Source organism: Saimiri boliviensis, chromosome Y, assembly GCF_048565385.1.
Source record: "Saimiri boliviensis isolate mSaiBol1 chromosome Y, mSaiBol1.pri, whole genome shotgun sequence".
In the NCBI taxonomy this organism is placed as follows: domain Eukaryota; kingdom Metazoa; phylum Chordata; class Mammalia; order Primates; family Cebidae; genus Saimiri; species Saimiri boliviensis.
Window position 1 is genome coordinate 7,003,904 of NC_133471.1, and position 6,250 is coordinate 7,010,153.

Genomic DNA, 6,250 nt, shown 5'->3' on the forward strand with positions numbered 1-6,250 from the left:
AAGCAGTAGGGGCAACTGCTTAAAGCTGGAGACGGCGAGGGGCTGAAGGTAAGTTTGTGAGGTGTAAAGACAAAACTTTGGAGACGGTGAGAGCTAAAGGGTAAGTCGGGTGGAGCCTGTGATTTTGAGGGATTCTAAGCATATCAGGGCAACAGCTGCTGCTGTGAAAGTTGTCATGAGGGCCTGCCTGGGGTTGCGAGGTTAAGTTTTTTGTATAAAAACGCTGCAGGCCATGGGCCTGGCTCCTATATGAGAATCCTGACCGCACAGCCCTGGACTTTAGCAGTGTAGAATGAAAAACTGTTAAGACAAGTTGTGGACAGCTAGGGAGAGAGCTGCTTTTAGAGCTGTTTTTTAAGGAGCAAAAGGAGGAGTGAGGGAAGGATTTAGGATTAATAGGGTTGTATAAGTTTTCTTTAGTGAGTTTATACAATGGTTTAGCTAGAATAGGAAAACCTGGTTTTCTGAGGTGAAGTAGCAACCACACCCAGGCAGGAGATAAGCTGTTGTTTGGTGGAGGGGGTTGGAGTTTGGGAAATTTACTGGATGTGGTTGGCAAGGGGAGCACATATATGCTGGCAGAGGATTATAACAAACGGGAATAAATTTGGGCTTCAGAATGGGATATGTGATTCCCCTTTGAATACAGATGCCGAAGAAGCAGGAGGGTGAATTAAAAGGCCATGTTTCAATAGACAGCTGATAACAACCTTTACTTTTAAAGGAAGTTGTGAGATGGGGTATGGGGCTGGGCAAGGTAAGGGTGGTTAGGTTCTAAGGGCATTGATGAGGAGGGGTGAGTGACTTGTAGCAACGTATTGGAAGGTAGTGTTTTACACCCTAGGCTTAAGGTTGGGGGATTTAAGGGGAGCTATTGAGGGAGGTACGGGTTTGGGGGTGAGGACAGCAATGAGGTGTGGCTGTAGCCCAGGAACAGTCAAGGAGGCAGACAATTTCCCTAGGATATCCCAGCCTAGCAGGGAAACTGGACTGGTGGGAATGATCAGGAAAGAATGTGGGAGTCCTGGCCTGATTGACACCAGACACAGGTAGTTTTGAGAGGCCTGGAGGCCTGGCCGTTAATTCTCACAACAGCATGGCAGCCAAGGAGACAGGTCCTTGAAAAGAAGGCTGCATGGGGTGGATGCCTCCCTGCTGATTAAGAAGGGGATAGACTTGCCCGCCATGTAAGAGTTACCCTAAGTTTGGCATCTGTGAAAGTCCAGTGGGCTTTGGAGATGGTCGGGCAGCATCAGTCTTTAGCCCCAAGGTGAGAGTTGGAACTTCAGGAGCTCTGGGAGCAGCGACCTGACCTGAGTGGGACAGTTGACTTTCTGTGGGGGCCCCTGCACAGACGGGACAGGGCTTAGGAGGAGTCCCAGGCTGTGGGCATTCCTGGGCCCAGTGGCCAGATTTCTGACACATGAAGCAAGTTCCGGGGGGTCGGCTGGATGCGTTTCAGTGTTGGTGCTCTGAAGTCTCTGTGAGCCAGTGGGGTGGCTGGCATTTGTCTTACAGAGGAGGAACAATCTGCAGTTCTGAGATGTGCAGCCGGGCAGTTTTCTCCCTGTTATTGAACACCTTGAAGATAAGGTTGCCTAATTTCCATGGTAGGGATTGAAGACCATATTCTAATTTCTTCACCTTTTTGTAATGTTGGGGTGGACTGGCTGATAAAATCCATATTAAGCATTTTTTTAGGGGTGAGAGTGTAAGTAAAGATGGCATTTAAGACACTCCATGTGAGGTTATAGGACTGGGTGATGTATTGGAGGATCTGATCAAAAGGAGCCTAACCAGTGGTCGATTTGGGAAAGGTCAGATAAAGGGAAGTAATGTCACCCTAATTATGCCTTTGGCTCCAGCCACCTCTGGAAGGGGGATTGTTGGGCAGGGGTGCAGGAGGCAGTGGCAGGACTAAGTGTAAGCAAGGCCAAGTAGGAGGTGGGGAGGTGACAGGAGGGGCATGAGGAGGAAGGTTGTGGGCAGAAAAATAGGAGGAAGATTCTGGGGTGGGGTTAGGTCCTGGATGAGGGCCTAGTTCACAGGTGGGAAAACGGAAGGTCAGAAGGTTGATGGACAAGGAGGATTCTGGCTAACCCGCAGAGGAAGGAGGGGCAGACGGAAGCCAAGAGAAGGAGTGGAGATTAGGGAGAGATTGATGTGTAAAAAAAATACCTGGACATAGGGAATTTCAGACCATTTGGCCATGTTGTGATGAAATTGTCTTAATTTTATAAAATAGAGATGACAGGTGCCAATGTTTGGCCAATTGGAGCCATTGTTTAACTTGAATTGAGACCATGCAGTGGCCCTGTAAAGAGAATGCAGTGTTTACAGAGACATTTGGGTTTTAGGTTAGGAGACAGTTGGAGAGGTTTGAGGTTCTTTAGAACACAGGCCAGCGAAGAGGAGGGAGGGATAGAGGATGGACCATTGCCCTTGGTTCTGGAAAGACAGCAGAGACAAGGTGAATAAACACTCAACCTAGCTGCTCAACAGGCGTCCCTTGGTGAGCCTGGGTTAAACCCCATCATTGGTGAGCAAAGAGAGCGTCCTTTATGTTACCTGTCACCAATATCGGCCCTGAGCCTTTTGGGCGAGTGACTGGGGTGAACATCTCCATGATAGCCAAGCCCCTGGGAAAACTGGGTCCCAGGATCCATCACCTACATAGGGTTTTTCTGGTCCCAAACCTCACAGAAGAACCTGGTTTGCCTGATTTTCCTCGTGCTGGCAGTGGAAAAATGATGCAACCAAAACGGGGAGGAAGTGGAAAGGAAAAGATTAAAGAATGGGAAAGAAAAAAAGACACACTGCTTACCAAAACAGCTGGTGGTGTGTGTGGGGGCTGGTCTGATGACCTGGATCGGTAGGTTGATCTCCTCATGGAAGAAGCAAAAGAACAGGAATCGGGGTTTGATCTTCTGAAGGAGTTCCCACATCCCGAGTTTTGGTACCAAAATGTTGAAAATTTGTTCTTTGAATGAGGAGACCCCCCTCAACAGACAGGCTTTGTGTGAGCCACGTGGCTGTTTATTCACCTGTTTTCAGGTCGGCTACCGCCGAAAATGGTGTTAGCAAAGGGCAGTGGGGTGGGAGTTGGTTTTACAGGTTTGGGGTGGGCAGTGGAAAGTTACAGAGAAAGATCAGTTATAGTGGTGGGTAGCGGCAAGCAGTGTACATGACCACAAGTTCAGTTACAGTGTCTGCTGCAGTGAGGCAGAAAAGCAGTTAAGGTGACAGGATGGGTGAGGGGTATTCACATTCATAAGAACAGTTGAAATGGCAGGATTGGTTGAAGGGCTTGTCCAGGGAAACTCCGCTGGGTACTCAGAAACAATGGCGAACGAGGGGGTAGGGGTGTGGGAGATGGGGCCCAGGGAAGGGTGGGAGAGGATCAAGAGGCAAGGAGGACTTCAGACTTTTAGGCTCCAGGTTTGTATACGGAGACCTGACACGAGGTTCAAGCAATTTCCTGCCTCAGTCTCCCAAATAGCTGGAATTATAGGTGCCCACCACCACACCCGGCTAATTTTTTTTTTTTTTTTTTTTTTTTTTTTTTTTTTTTTTTTTTTTTTTGTAGATACGGGGTTTCTCCATCTTGGCCAGGCTGGTCTTGAACTCCTGACATCATGATCCACCTTCCTCTGTCTCCCAGAGTGCTGGGATTACAGGTGTGAGCCACTGTGCCTGACCACCTCATAGTCTTTGTCCGAAATACAGAGGCAGAGGTACTCTTCCCAGGACCATCCACGGTCCAGTGAGACGAGTTATCAGGTCTCTCAGCAGAGTAATTTGGACAAGAGAGAGGCTCCACAGCTGTCCTCTTTCCACAGTTGTTAAGAGCAATTGTGAATGAGACTGGAAAGTAGCCCAGGTGGGAAAGTGGCCATGTGCAGGGAGGAGGTGACCCAGTGAGGAAGGAGACCCAATCATCTAAGGTCACCTCCCACTTGACTTCTACACTGTATTTCAATAGAAGTAAAGGCTGGCTGACCGGGCGCCACCTTATAGATCACAGGCATAGTGTGGGGGAATCTTTCCGGAAGGCGTTGTTTTAACTTAAATGAGTTCAAGCCCCCACTCCACACCTACACCATGGACCAAGACCCTTTCCCATGTAATTTCTAGAACTGTAAACCCAAGACGCTTTCGCGTGTCATTATCTGGAGTTGTAAGCCTATGTAAAGCTGGGCTTCTGATTGTTAGAGGAGCTTGGCCCTTAGGCAGTTATGCCGCCTTGCTCCAGAGCGTCCTCTGCTGGTGGCCATGGGCACTGCAGGGCCCTCGGGCTCACAGCACTGGTGGAGGACGCGCACCCTCTGGTGGCCGTCCCTCTGCACCACTTGAAGTCTGAGCGCAGAGTGTTCAGAGCTGTGGTTCTGAAAATGCAAACTGACAGAGCCCACTAGCCCGTGTGTTTCCAAAAAAGAAGACGGGACAATTAATTGGAAACCATAGGAATGAAATAAACATGGATGCACATTTTTTTTTTTTTTCTTTTGAGACAGAGTTTCCCTCTTGTTACCCAGGTTGGAGTGCAATGGTGTGATCTCGGCTCACCGCAACCTCTGCCTCCTCGGTTGGAGCAATTCTACTGCCTCAGCCTCCTGAGTAGCTGGGATTACAGGCACGCGCCACCATGCCCAGCTAATTTTTTGTATTTTTAGTAGAGACGGGGTTTCACCATGTTGACCAGGATGGTCTTGATCTCTTGACCTCGTGATCCACCCGCCTTGGCCTCCCAAAGTGCTGGGATTACAGGCTTGAGCCACAGCGCCCAGCCATGGATGCACTTTTTACAACTGATGGAAAAATTCACTCAACATAGTCTTTGCACTTAAAATGCAAAACTGTCAGAGACATCTTAACCACGGTGATTTTATTTTAAATAAAATCTTTAGAAAAAAGCTAAATCTGAGCAGGTGCAGGGCTCATAAGTGTAGTCCCAGCACTCTGGAAGACCAAGTCGGGATGATCACTTGAGATCAGGAGCTCAAGACCAGCCTAGGAAAATACTGAGATCCTCATGTCTACAAAAAATATAAAAATTAGCTGACATGGTGGCTCGTGCCTGTGCTCCCAGCTATCCAGGAGGCTGAGGTTGCAGGTTTGCTTGAGCCCAGGAGTTTGAGGCCACAGTGAGCCAGCCATGATCACACCACTGCATTCAATCCTGGGAGACAGAACGAGACTCTCTCTCTCTCTCTCTCTCTCTCTCTCTCTCTCTCACACACACACACACACACACACACTCACACACACACAGACTATATCTGTTGGATTATATATTTAGGGATTGATCTGATCACCTTTGGTTATAAAATATTTATGGTTGCAGGAACAAATAACTAAAGACTCAAAACTTATAAAAATATACCAATACTTTAAACAAAAAGCATTCTTAATTTAAAAATAAATTTTAAAGATAATAGTACACTCATAAATTATTGCTAAAATCAGTAGTAACAAAGAAAAATAGCAATACTAATAGCCTTACACAAACTGATCACAATCCTTCATAAGAGACAACACTATTCTTAATAACCTATATAAACAAACATTAAGTAATTCTGTTTGTACGTTAATGTGCTGGGATTGCAGGTGTGATTACTTAATGTTTACATTAAGTAATCACACCTGCAATCCCAGTACTTTGGGAGGCCAAGGAGGGCAGATAAACTGAGGCCAGGAGTTAGACACCAGCATGGCCAACATGGTGAAATCCAGTCTCTACTAAAATAAAAAATAAAAATAAAAAATAAATAAAAGCTTTGCACGGTGGCAGTATCATAGCCAGTGAGGTTTACCTGAGGTGCGATTATTGCTAATTGAAAACTTTTTCCAAAACCTTGCCATGACGACCGGAAATATAGTCGGCATTGGCAATATTTAGAAGTCTCTACAGGGATGGAATTTAAAAAATTAAATAAAAAAATTAAAATAAATTAAAATGTAAAAGAAATACAAAAAAATTAGCTGGACGTGGTGGTGCACACCTGTAATTCCACCTACTTGGGAGGTTGAGGCAGGAGAATCCTTAAACCCAGGAAGCAGGGATTTTAGTGAGCCAAGATCATGTCATTGTAACAAGAGTAAAACTCCATCTCAAAAAAATTTTTGTTCCATAAAACAGGTGCGTTCCTTCTCTTGCTTTCTAAGGACTCCCTTCTCTGTCACTTAGTAGTGGCTAATAAACTCTTTTAAAGTCACTAGGCTGCAGCTTCCCATAATTTTCATTTCATGT

At 46.4% G+C, this 6,250-nt stretch overlaps 1 non-coding gene across 1 annotated transcript; it reads left to right on the forward strand.

Moving 5' to 3' along the window:
- Positions 1 to 5,773: 5,773 nt before the first annotated feature.
- Positions 5,774 to 5,914, forward strand: LOC141583085 (U4 spliceosomal RNA). Its single transcript, XR_012515838.1, has one exon. It is a non-coding gene; the product is annotated as a U4 spliceosomal RNA (small nuclear RNA).
- The last annotated feature ends 336 nt before the right edge of the window (positions 5,915 to 6,250 follow it).